This window comes from Balaenoptera borealis, assembly GCF_965194805.1.
Source record: "Balaenoptera borealis genome assembly, chromosome: 5".
NCBI lineage: Eukaryota > Metazoa > Chordata > Mammalia > Artiodactyla > Balaenopteridae > Balaenoptera > Balaenoptera borealis.
Genome location: NC_138862.1, coordinates 80,564,236 through 80,578,020, shown reverse-complemented (window position 1 = coordinate 80,578,020; position 13,785 = coordinate 80,564,236). Strand labels below are relative to the sequence as shown.

Sequence of the window (13,785 nt, the reverse complement as noted above, 5' to 3'; positions counted from 1 at the left end):
TTAAAAATTTCTAACAAAGAAAACTATAAGCCAAGATAACTTCACTGCCAAAAGTCAAAGATCAGGACAAGACTAAGCTCTTCTTAGCACACAGCTATTTGATAGATATCTTACTTGGTACCAGGGGCAACACTCGGGCTTCAACCTCCTGGAAATTGTAAAAAGTCCAGAATTCCAAGTTATTCTCTCCAAGGCATCACTTCCAGGGATTCCCAAATATTTCACATTCTTTGATGAAGACACCTCAATCCTATCTTGGAGTGCTGACTTGATCATGGTTGAAAGGTGCACAGACGTTTGGCCTTTGCAAGTTGGGTGAGATCATGGAAGCCTCAGAAGCTCAGGCAGTATTTTGAGCTAGATTCTCACCAACTCAATTTGCCAAGGCTTTTTCTGCTTAAAGCTTTATCTCTTGTCTAGACATGTCCATGTGATGGTAAGTCCTCCTGCACTGATGGGACAGAGTCTCATTTCAGTCATCCACAGGTGTCTAAGGTTGTGGAATCCAGGTTCTGGGCTTTGGTCAGATAGTGTAGCTCATGAGGCAAAGTACTTCAAGAGGACAGCTGAGAGTAAGGCTTATAGGTGAAGGGGTAAGCAGTGGGTGGGCAAAGCCAACTCTTGGGTCAAGTAGCTCACAGATGAAGCCAAATCATTCAGTGGAAGACACAAACCTAAAACTGAATCACTCTGGAAAATGTGGGCAATATGAAAACAAACTGAACCATGCCATGGAAGGCACACCAAAGGATGGGAGAATGTCAGCAAATGCTCTGCTACCACCACAGCTGTTGGGCAGACCCCTTTCACAGAAGATTGACGCAATCCAGTGATATTGAGAATCTCAAACTGAGCTGAGGCCTGGGCCTCAGCTCTCTTACGTACACATTTGGAGCTACTTTCCAGTGAACGAGAGGCTCTAGAAAGACTGGGTTAAGACCAGCATCTAATACACGTTGGTTCAGAGCTAACATCTTCACTCACCACACTGCTTTTAAGAGCCATTCAAAACAGTGGAGATTAAGATATTGGAGTCCACCCATTGTACATTTCCTAACTAAAGGGAGTTGCTCAAGTGAGAGCTTAAATTACAGATAACCTTCCATTCTTATCTATACTTCAGACCAGAGCACCAGGTAATTTCTTCACCAGAGCTAGTTGCTTTTTAAGGTGGTATGACAGACAAGAAGTCAGGCCAAGGCTGCTGTAATCCCGTAATTTGTAACAACATAATGACTTGGAGTGAAGGCTGGGGAGGTGACTACCTTCCCCCTCTTACTTCTTCCTTCCCTTCTCCACAGGTTTTCAATAATTTGCTTCTGCCAATCTGAACAGTTAAAGAGCCAAAGTAGCAGACATAGCTCTACAAGCACCTGAATTGATTCTAGTGGCAACAGCTGACAGAAGTTTGACCCTTTCTTTCCTGTAAAAGTGACTATAATTCTGAAATTCTAGATTACTTATGGTTAGGCGGTAGTTTTTTAAATGCTGAGGCCTTTAGTTCAAGGCTACTGGGTTAGTAAGGTTGCAGGTGATGTGGGTGACAGGGCAGTGGCAGGTAGGGGTACTTTCTGGGGGATGAAGGGAAATGTGAGTTTCTTGAGGAGAGGCAGCATTTTCTGAACTTTTAAAGTAAACAGTTTCCAATACTCCAAAACCTTTAGAAGAGAGCTCTCCAAAAGAAATGTAACGTGAGCACACATATAAAATTCTCCACTAGTCACGTTAAGAAGTAAAAATGAACAAGTGCAATTCATGTTAATGCTTAATATATCCAAAATATCAACATGCAATTTATTTTAAAAAAATAGAATATTTTACTATAAAAAGTGAGACTTTGAAATCTGGAGTTCTTTGCACATTTAGAGCATATCATATTTCAGACAGCCACACTTCAAGTGCTCAGGAGCCACCTGTAGTTTGTGGCTACAGAATTGGACGGCCCAGATTTAGAATCTCCTTCTCCGAGACTCTTACTTCCTCTGAACCATGTCAATGCCGCCTCTGCTCTCTGCATTCCCCCACACCCACCTGCACCAGCCCTTCCAGGGCACCTGTAAAAACAGTCCCAGAGCACCCACCCGTCGATACACGATTAGCTGATTCCTTACCTGTTTCTCTCCTTAGGCAAGGAGCCAAACGTTGTTGCCCTCAGAGGTGTTGCATTTCCACATTTTGCACATTCTTCAAAGACCCTAAAATATGAAGAGGAGTGGGGGGTGAGCACTGGATCACAAAGGTCTCAATATTTCAACAACTCTCAGTTTAGTCAGTATAATCATCCCTCCTCTGTCTCTGGATGTCTTAGTAGCTACTGAGAGGTCTAGAGAAGAACCCTTGTAATTATATTTTTGTATAATTGAATGTCACCAAAGAAAGCCTTTGGGAAAAGAGGAGAGTTGGTGCATATTTGTCTGGGCCCAGCAAAAAATGAAAATAGGGGGCCCTTTGTTCAAAAATGAAGAATTCTAAGATTTCGACTACAGAGCATTAAAGCAAGCACAGGGCCCTCTCATCACGGTGTCCTTCTGAGCCTGGAGCCCTGTGACTGCACAGGTTGACCCTTTACGAAGCTGGTCCTGGTTGAGGCTTATGTCTTTGGAGGAAGCAGGGAAGTGGTGAGATTCCCTGGACTGTCCTTGAGGAACTGGACCTTAAAAGAGACTCCAAAATCATTATCTACTGGAATTCACTGGGGAAGTCTTTTGTTTTTTTTTTTTAATATCTTCATTGGCATATAATTGCTTTACAGTGTTGTGTTAGTTTTTGCTGTAAAACAAAGGGAATCGGCTATATGCATACGTATATCCCCATATCCCCTCCCTCTTGCGTCTCCCTCCCACCTACCTTCCTTATCCCACCTCTAGGTGGTCGCAAAGCATGGAGCTGATCTCCCTGTGGAAGAGTTTTTGAGCCCGTGAGAACCCCTTGGGAAGAGGTAGTGAAGGGATAAAGTAGGTAGGTAATACACGTGCCTTCGTTGATTAAACCACTGATTAATCAGTGTCACTCACATGCCGGATGTTCATAAGGTCAAGCTTCTGTGGACCCTAGTTGGGCAACAACAGACTGACATCTACAAAGGTGACCTGCGGGCCTGAGCAGGAATCCCTTCAAAACTATGTCATAGTCAACTTTCCAACTCTCCAAAGCAGAAACAGGTGGTGACGATGAGTGCCCTCCAGAAGCTACCACTAGTATGGGAGTTTGAGCTGTGGCGTGGTTTGTAGCCACCTACCCTACTTGGGCGGCCCAGGCCGAGGCCGAGGCCGAGGAGGGAACTTTCTTCCCCACGGCCAGCAGCGGCTCTTTCCGGCGTCCGTGCTTCTGCTTCTCCAGGCGAGGGGCACGCAGACTTCGAGACGTAGGAGATTAGGGCCGGGCCTGTTGGCCACCCTGACCGAGGCACCACCAGGTCTGGGCGAAACCAACCCAAACCACATCTATTGTTCCCGAAGCCCGCGGCGGCGTCGCAAAGGGCGGCTGGGGCCTCGGTGCACTTGAGCCTCGGAGACCCTTCTTCTCCCACTGGCGTCCGAGGGCAGCAATGGCCCAGGGCGTCCACCTGAAACAGTTCAACCGAAACTGTGGCCTGGAAAAGCTGGGAGGCTCTGCCCGTGGTTTCCCGGGCGACAGGCCCCGCCCCCGCCCGCGCGTTCGGCCACGCCCCTCTGAGGAGCAGCCGGAGGGCGGGGGGATTCCGGGGTGTCGTACGCTTTGGGACGCCGCGGGGCACCTATTCTTCGTTTGTTTTCAGTTTGGCCGCAGTGCCAGTCCGCTGCCCGGCCAGGGCGCTTGGCACACGACAGGGACTAGTACTCATGTGTTAGATAAACCAGTAAAAGATTCTCACACTTTGGCAGGTGAGGGCCAGAAGCCCCCAACCAGCGAGAAGGCGCCCTCTCGTCCGCTGAGCAACCGCCCGGCTCTCATCAACGATTCCTCTCATCAGCCTCTTCCTCGATCACAATGTCGGGAGTCAAGATGATATGCTCACATCACAGATTTCTTAGGCAACTAAATTTTAAACGCACTTTATTTAAAAATAGTAGTGACAAAATTAATAAGATTCCTGCTAATGCAATATCTATGCTAATTTAGTTCTATTTAAAGGAACGTCAAATCTCCTCTGTTACATGTTAGCAGTTTACCTCTTGCTCATCTCTGCGGTAACTGCAATGATACATCGAAACCTTTTTCAAACATATTTGTAGTTGAAGATGCTATTCTAAAAAGTGTATCTTCTTTCCAAACAAGTGGATATGAAAGTTTGAATTGTAGTTATGAAACCCTTCCTAATTACACCGATTACATCATACAGCAGTAGAACAGGTATCCTGCAAATGTTGTCTGATGTTGTTTTTACATAATCACAAGTGGATTAATCACATAGATCTTTAAATCTAATCATCACACAAATCTGGAAATATCAGATGGAGCCAGGATAAATACCAACCACCCCAGGCACCAACCGAAGTGCTTAGTCGAATGAGTCCTGCTGCCACCTGTGTTCAGATACTGGCACAGAACAATTACAGTCATTATGGTGTTAATCTGTATAGAACATCTTTCAAGGGAAAGTACCAGGCAGCTTGTTCAAGTGAGGGTGTGGGTGTGGCTTGGTTCCCAGCAGAAGCCCAGACACTTGTGGCCTTGGACATGTCATTTCAAAGTCACTTTCCAGCACTGGCTCATCAGTTGTAACAAATGTACCACGTGAATGCAACATGTTAATAATAGAGGAAACTGGGATATAGGGACATTTTACCCTCAATTTTTCTGTAAAGCTACAACTGCTAAAAAAAAAAAAGTCTATTAATTTTTAAAAAGTCACTTTCCTATTGGTTAAGAAGATATGGTTAATAATTACATACCCCCAACTTGACTCATAAAAGAATTGTGAGCCCAATCCAATACATAAGGGTTGAATTTTACTAAATTATATTTCTTTAAAAAGTTTACACCACTTAATCAAAATCCCCTAGGATAGTTGTTAAAAAGAAAAAAAGCAAACAAACCAAAAAACCCATGACTCTGAATCTCAGGGGTGGACTGGGTGCCTAAGAATCTGCATTTTAGTAATCATGCGAGTAGACAATTCTGAGTTTGAGGATCATCGTTTTAGGTTGTCAGAATTCATCAGATTAAAAAAAAAAAGCCTATCCTTATTTAACTCACCGAAGATAGAAATTTTGAAAGGTGTTAGTAAATGAGATTAACATGATTTAACTTTGTTGTTAAATCTCACCATAATTTCCTTCATTTAACGAGATTGATCTTATTTTCTTGCAGTTTAAGGACTTTAACTTTTAAATGTATTTAAAAGATATGTCAATCTTCTACTTTTACTTTTTTTGATTGAAATAAAGCATTCCAGTCACTTCAAATAGTGAACAAAATATTTAAAAAATTTTTTTCTTTATAGACCTGATTTCCTTGTGCAGGCTACGACATTCAAACCCTTATTTGTTTCAAAAAGAGTCATGTACTACAATGTTCATTGCAGCTCTATTTACAATAGCCAGGACATGGAAGCAACCTAAGTGTCCATCGACAGATGAATGGATAAAGAAGATGTGGCACATATATACAATGGAATATTACTCAGCCATAAAAAGAAATGAAATTGAGTTATTTGTAGTGAGGTGGATGGACCTAGAGTCTTGTCATACAGAGTGAAGTAAGTCAGAAAGAGAAAAACAAATACCGTATGCTAGGACATATATATGGAATCTAAAAAAAAAAAATGGTCATGAAGAACCTAGCGGCAGGAAGGGAATAAAGACACAGACCTAGTAGAGAATGGCCTTGAGGACATGGGGAGGGGGAAGGGTAAGCTGGGATGAAGTGAGAGAGTGGCATGGACATATATACACTACCAAATGTAAAATTGATAGCTAGTGGGAAGCAGCCGCATAGCACAGGGAGATCAGCTTGGTGCTTTGTGACCACCTAGAGGGGTGGGACAGGGAAGGTGGGAGGGAAATGCAAGAGGGAGGAGATATGGGGATATATGCATATGTATAGCTGATTCACTTTGTTGTAAAGCAGAAACTAACACACCATTGGAAAGCAATTATAATCCAATAAAGATGTTAAAAAAAACAAAACCTTATTTGTTGTTAATGTGAGATTTAAAAATACCATTCCAAGTAATTCTCTTAGTTTTAGTAATGAATTCTATAACGCTTATGGGTTGTGATGTTTTTTTAAGAGTCTTGGTGACTTACTGTTGATAAATGATGCGACCAGTTGATGCTACATATTACTAACCAACTGCAGCTGATACTCAAATGATGCCATCAAAATGTGGTTTTATAAATTGTTCCCTTGAAATAACTTGTGTATCAAATGTTAACAACTCCATTGTATCCATTGTCAGTAATTCTGAAGGCAAAAAAATACCTTCTATCAGCTTTTTAACAATTAAATTTTATATTTTGACATAATTGTACATACATTCATGTGCAGTTGTAAGAAATACACAGAGGTCCTCTGTGCTCTTTACCCAGTTTTTCCCAAAGGTAACATCTTACAAAAGTATACTATAATATCACAACCAGGATATTGAGATTGATGTAGTCAAGATACAGAACGTTTCCATCACCAGAAGAATCCCTTCTGTTGCTCCTTAATGGTCACACCCACTTTCCACCTATCCCCACTCCATCTTTAATCCACGATAACTACTAATCTGTTCTCCATTTCTATATATAATCATGTAATTTCAGGACTGTAATATAAACGGAAACAGTATGTAACCTTTTGGGATTGGCATTTTTTTACCCGGCATAATTCTCTGGAGATTCATCCCCATTGTTTCCTGTATCAGTAGCTTGTGCCTTTTTGTTGCTGAGTAGTATTCCATGATGGATATACCACAATTTATTTAACTATTCACCAGCTGAAGGACATCTGGGCTGATTCCAGTTTTTGGCCTTTATGAATGAAATTGCTGTGTACATTTGTGTACAGGTTTCTGTGTGATTAATGCCCAGAAATGCAATTGCTGAATTGCATGGTAAATGCATGTTCAGTTTTTTAGAAACTGAAAAACTGCTTTCCAGAGTGGTCGTACCATTTTATATTCCCACCAGCAAGTTACGAGTCATCCAGTTTCTCTGCATTCTCACCAGCAGTTGGTGTTGTCACCAATTTTTAATTTTAGTTATTCTGATAGGTATGAAATTGTAAGATATTTAAGGTGTACAACAAAATGGTTTAGTATACATATACATTGTGAAAGTTTCCCTCTCATTGAATTAATTAACACATCCATCACATATTTACCTTTTTTGGGGGGAGGGGGTGGGAATATTTAAGTTCTACTCTCTGAGCAAATTTCAATGATACAACACAGTGTTATCAACTATAGACACCATGTTATACATCAGATCCTCAGACCTTATTCATCTTATAACTGAAAGTTGGTTCCCTTTTACCAACCTGTCCTTATTTTACTGTTGCATTTTGAGAGTTTTTAAAATATATTCTAAATAGTAGCTCTTTGTCAATACGTGTTTTGCAAATATTTTTCTCTCATTCTGAGCTGTCTTTTCATCCTCTTACAGTCTTTCACAGAGCAAACGTTTTAGCTTAGTTCTGTCATATTATTTAATTTTGTGTTTTAGTATTTTAATTTCTACCATGCAATGTGTTTTGTAATTTTCTTGAATGTGTGTGTTTATTCTAATACTTTGAAAATTATTTATTTTTGATCTAAAGGTTATTGTTATAACTGTAACTTAAAACCTTTAATCCTATGTCTGTCTAGACAGAATCGAACTCCACACTGTGAGCAATCACAAATTAGTATTTTCCTTTTGCTTCCCTTTTACCCCTCCATTCAATTTTAGTTGCCATTTTTCTTAGCATTTACCTTTGTATTGCTAAATAAACTTCCATTATTTTTACTTGATTTATCAGCTTCCAATGATATCTTTTGACCTCTTGCTATAAAGTATGAGTGAATTCAGCAAATATTAGTACCTATTTATTCTCCCAAATCTTTTCTCAAATCTGTTATATATGTTGTTCCCATATAGTCAGGATTATTACATTTACATTTTGCGTTGTTACCATAATCCCTGCATTTGCTTTAATCTTTGTCCTATAGTAAAGTGGATCAGTCCCAATGCCAGTCTTATTGTTGTCTTTCTCATTTATCTGTTGGCTGAAGGAAGTTCATCGTCTAGTATTTTCTACAAGAAGGGCTCATCAGATGTTCAAAATGTTTATTTTTTGCCTTTGCACTTGAGTGACATTTTGAGTGTTTTAAATATTCTTTGTTTACAATTTCTCTTGAGGATTTATAAGCATTGCTCCACTATTTTCTGTTGTGGAAAATTTGCTCTTTGGAAATCTGAGATCAGCCTTATATTTCTCTTTTGAAAATGATTTAGTATTTTTGCATAGTTCCCCAAAGAATTTTTTGTCTTTGAAGTTCAGTTGCATTGGTTTATAGTATGTCTCTGTGTTACTTTTTCCTGGGACATTGTGTGTCCTTGCAATTTTGCAATCAAATCTTTTTTTTTTTTTAATTTCATGGTGAAATAGTCCCAGTTTTCAAATTGTCCAAAGCAACATTTTTCCCTGATAGATGTCTTTCACATCCTGTTTGTTTTTTCTTTTCCTCAATTGTTTTTTTTTTTTCTTTTTAAAATAAATTTATTTATTTATTTATTTATTTATTTATTTATTTGTTTTTGGCTGCATTGGGTCTTCATTGCGATGCGCGGGCTTCTTCAAACCTGTGTCCTTGCATTGGCAGGCAGATTCTTTACCACTGCGCCACCAGGGAAGTCCCTTCCTTACTTGTTTTTAATATGATCTTTGTATAGATCTTTGCAGTTCCTTTTGGTGACCTCATTTTTGACAGAGATGAGTTTTTTCTGCATCAGATATTTATTTCCAGGAGATTCATATGCAGGTGGGTCCAGGCCTACATTTTAAGTGAGCAGAAGTTTTCTTTTGATTCTGGATTTTAAGGGGGTTTAATGAGTTTTTACAGCCTTTAGTTCTTCCCAATAACGGAAAAGGGCAGCTATGAGGGTTTTCACTTTGCAAGTCTCTCTTCTCCCTCAACCACATAGGTAGACTGATACCTGAAATTACGTCTTGCTAGTGTAATTCAACCTTGCCTTCTACACTTTTTACATCAAAACCAGGTCCAGGGAACCTGACATTGTCTGTATACTATATCCCTTCAGTTACAAAAAAAATTAGATTTTGCAACTCAGAGTGTGCACCTGTCCTTAAAAAGTGTACTTTATGTACTTTATGATCTCTTTCTGAGATCTGTAGCTGTGGGCATCCTCTTCTCCTCTTTCTCATATACTCCTCATAGAATTCCAATGTTCTCCCTAACCCATCCTGTTTCCTCTAGTTTTGTGACTAGTGGTTTTAGCAACCTCCTAGTTTCTTTGAAGGAAGAGTTTGCATTTCTGCTTCTCATCCTACTGGTTGCTTTAGGTTGATTTCCAAGGAAAGGAAAAAATGGAAACCTTATGCCCCATCGTCAAACCAGAAGTCCTCAAACTAAATTCTTACTTTGCTGAAGTTCAGTCAATTGCAGTTTCCAACTTCCAGCCATGATAACTTGCTGGAGATTTTTTGGATGCATTAGAGACAGGAGTATGTGAGGGAAATGTGGCCAGTGAGAAATTTCCAATGGTGGATATTTATCTTACTGCCTATTTCCTTTTGAATATCTATATGGTGAATCTTCCCTGATCTTTGTCTTATCAATGAGCCTTTTTTAGCCAGAGAAATGGTCCTAGTTCATAGCCTACATACAGGATGATTTTTTAAGGTTCCCTGTTGCCTGTGTGATACATGTTATCTCAATCTTTGTTGTCTCCCTAGTTCCCATCTCATTTGTGAGCCACCTGAAAATAACCCTGCCCTAAGAAATGAACTTGATGTACCTCATATCTTCTCCCAATAATGGACTTCAATGTTTCCTACCTCCTGGAAACACCTGAAAGGAAACCACACAAGGACACTTTAGATTGTGACACTGGAAGCAAAGCCTTACAATCTGCTTGTCATGAAGGGATTGCTCCTCTTTGGAATCCTTCCTCGGTTGCTTTTTAGGGTAACAGATTTCCCCAAATCATCACACTAAAAATTCCCTTCCTCTTTCTCCTGAGTCAGATCCTCTGTTTCCTGTATGTTCAAATCTTCCCCTCTTCCCCTCTCTCTCTCTCTGTTTTTTTTTTTTTTTTTGGTTGTAACACCTCTTCTGATAGCTTACTGAGAATGAGACCATGAGAGGAAAAGAATATTTTGAGACATCATATGTCTGAAGATATCTATTCCTCCCTCATTTTAATTAAAAAATTTGTTGGGTATAAACTTCTAGGTTGGAAATAATATTATCTTAGAATGTTGGAGGCCTTACTCCATTTGCTAGCTTCTAGGATTGTGGAAAAATCCAATGACTAACTGATTCTTGAACTTGTGTATGTAATCTCTTTTCCCCATCTCTGGAAAATTTTAGGATATTTTCTTTATTACTACTATTCTGAAATTTCATAATAATGTCTTATTGTGGTTCCTTTTGTAGTTAATGTGCCACACCCCTGTTGGTTCCCTTAAATCAAGAAATCTGTGTTTTTCAGTTTTGGAAAATTATTTCTTTCTATAATTTTCTTTTTCTGGAAATTTTACTATTTGAATGTTGAATCCTAGGTTTAAAAAAAAATACTTTACTGTGGTCAGGACACTTAACATGAGAGCTACCCTCTTAACAAATTGTTAAGAATATAATTCATGGTTGTTGACTACAGGTGCAATGTTGTACAGCAATCTCTAGAGCTTATTCATCTTGCTTAACTGAAACTTTATGCCCGTTGATTAGTAACTCCCCATTTCTCCCTCCTCTTAGTCCCTGGCAACCACCATTCTACTCTTTGACTTTATGTATTTGATTATTTTAGATACCTCAAATAAGTGGAATCATGCACCATTTCCATGACTGGCTTATTTCCATTAGCATAATTTCCTCAAGGTTCTTCCATGTTGTCACACATTGCAGAATTCCCTTCTTTTTTTAAGGCTGAATGGTATTCCCTTGTATGTATATACCACATTTTCTTTATCCATTCATCAATGGACATTTGGGTTGTTTCTTCAACTTGGCTATTGTGAATAGTGTAGCAATGAACATGAAAATGCTAATATGTCTTTGAGATTCTGATTTCAATTCTTGAGGATAAATACCCAGAAGTAGGATTGGTGGATCACATAGTAGTTAAGGGGTTGATCTTCAAAATATATAAGGAATTCCTACAACTCAATTAGCAAAAAAAACTAATAACCCAATTAAAAAATGGGCTAATGACTTGAATATATATTTTGCCAAAGAAGACATACAATTGGCCAACAGATATACTTAAAAATGCTCAACATGATTAATCATCAGGGAAATGCAAATCAAAATGACAATGTGATATCATCTCATAACTGTCAGGCTGGCTATTAGTGAAAAAACCCACAAGTGTTGATGAGGATGTAGAGAAACTGGAACCCTTGTACACTGTTGGTGGGAATGCAAAATGGTGTAGCTGCTATGAAAAGTAGGATGGAGGTTTCTCAAAAAGTTGAATCTCTTGGATTGATCCTCTAATTTCTTTATTTCTTCTCTCCTATGTTCTCTTCTTTGTTGTTGCTGTTCTGATTTCTTAGAAATCTACTCAACTTTACCTTCCAATTCTTTTCTTACAATTTTAATTTCTCCTAAAGGCTCTTAAAATTTCTAAGAACGATTTTTGATTTGAGTACTCTTTTTAGAGTTTTCTGTTCTTGTTTCATGTATGCAATATCTCTTTTCTTTTTCCAGAGGGCATTGATTATAGTTTTGAGTCATTTTTCTCTGCTTCTTGCATTGTCTTTCTTTCTTCAGTTCCATTTTTTTTCCTTTGGTCTACTTCTGTGGCTTTCACATTATATTCTTTCTTCAAATGTCTTGTGACCTTTGGCTGCCTTTTCATATTTAAGAGAGGTGCTAAATGCTGATTGGAAGTGTATTGGTGGGGCTTGCAGGCTGGTGGGCCTCACTGTAGGGTAGCTGGATAGCAAAACACCCAGCCTTTTTTTTGTGTGTGGGGGGATTACCCCATCATGTCAGTATCTGTAGGCTACTCAGTCTACCTACAGAGGAGTCCTCCCAAGTCCTGCCTGGGGAAGGAGATAACAACACACTTGATTTTCAACATTTTGGAGGCCAAGAGAGAAAAGAAGGCACTTTAAACAAGCAGGTTTTTCTCTAATCTTCCTGTTTTGAGTGTGTTGACTCATTTTTACTCTTAGCCATTTCTGGTCCTCCTGCCTCAGTCTACCCACTTCATCATTTTCTGAAAGTAAACTTCTTGTTTGTATGGTTATCTGGCTGCTTGAACTGAAAGAAGAAATCTGGGATTCTAACTACTCTTCAAACAAGCTTCCAGCCAGTTCTTCTGAGGTTTAGCCTCACTCAGAACCCGTGTCCTCAGAGATACCAGAGGCCTATAATTCCACAAATTCTGGGTTTTGACACCTTATTTATTGCAGTGCTTTTCAAACTTAGCATGTATAAAAATCACCTGAAGAGGCAGTTGAACCACAGATATCTGGACACCCCCTCCCAGAGATTGTTATTCACTGGGTCTGTGGTGGGCCAGAGTATTTGCAGTACTAGCAAGCTTCCAGGTGATGCTGATGCCTCAGGTGAGTGATGCATTCTGCTTTTACCTGCAGGCACTTCACTTTCAGTTTTCTGGCTACTAACGATTTACTTTTTAAAAATACTCATACAACCAATTCTATTTTCCAAAATTGTTTTAAATTCTCCTGATGTCTGTAGTCTCACTTTCCATTCTGTCTGTCCTAATAAATTGAATTAAAAAATTCTTTAATCTTCTCTTTATGTGGTGTGGGAAGGGAGTGGAAATAAAGGCAAGCATTTAGGTTGCTGCCATTTCTAACCAGAAGTCTAATTTGATTAAATGTAAGTTTGGGGCAAGTCCTGATAGTGACCTTATTTTTAAGGTTGGAAATAGTATAATTGTAATATAAACTTGTCCAGCACTGGCTTAAATAAAATGGAGTTTATTTTCCTCACATAAGTCAGAAATGTCAGTATAAGCAACCATCTAATGTTTTTGACCTTTTTCTCATGGTTGCAAGTTGGCTGCTAGTTCCTGACCAATACAGAGGGTGGATCTCAAGGAATGAGAACCAGAGACTGTTAGGTTCAACGGTGTCTCCCAAAGAGGAGATTCTTCCACCCCCGACAGTTTGGGGGACTGCAGTATCAGTTTAATAAAGGAACCACTTCCCCAACAATCATCTTTGGGAGTTATCAGGGCAGCTGTGGTTTTCCTGCTTCCGTCCTGGCACTCTACTGCGGGGCATTGCTCTATCTGCCAACCACAGGCTCTGCTGAAACTCGTTCTGTTCATTTCACTGAATTCTGCTGTTCACGATTCTGCGTTGTCACTTTTCAGCTGCATACCATCCTCATTGCTGGACCCTTTTGCTACTTGCTTTCTTTTGGACACTACTATCTTTTCTCAGGAACCACCATCTCCCATCAGGTACCACCTTGTCCCACTGGGCATTGCTGATACTCTCCTGGGTACCACAGCTTCCACTGGGATTGGTGATCATGATGCAGTGGTGCTATCATGTGCCAAAGCTCCATGGCATTCCATGTGGGAGAACACCCTTCTTCTTTGTGTTTTATATTTGGTCACTGGGCACTGCAACCATGATGCTGTGCCTCAGTGTTCAACACAATGATTA

General features: G+C 39.7%; 1 long non-coding RNA gene across 1 annotated transcript in view; it reads right to left on the bottom strand.

The window, feature by feature from the left end:
• Positions 1-5,960, bottom strand: part of LOC309629478 — a 51,525-nt gene extending 45,565 nt beyond the window's left edge. Inside the window, exons 1-2 of the long non-coding RNA XR_014245090.1 lie at positions 3,239-5,960; positions 2,112-2,195 (exon numbers count right to left, since the gene is read on the bottom strand). This is a non-coding gene — a long non-coding RNA (uncharacterized lncRNA). The remainder of the gene's footprint in view (positions 1-2,111; positions 2,196-3,238) is intronic.
• Between the last annotated feature and the right edge of the window lie 7,825 nt (positions 5,961-13,785).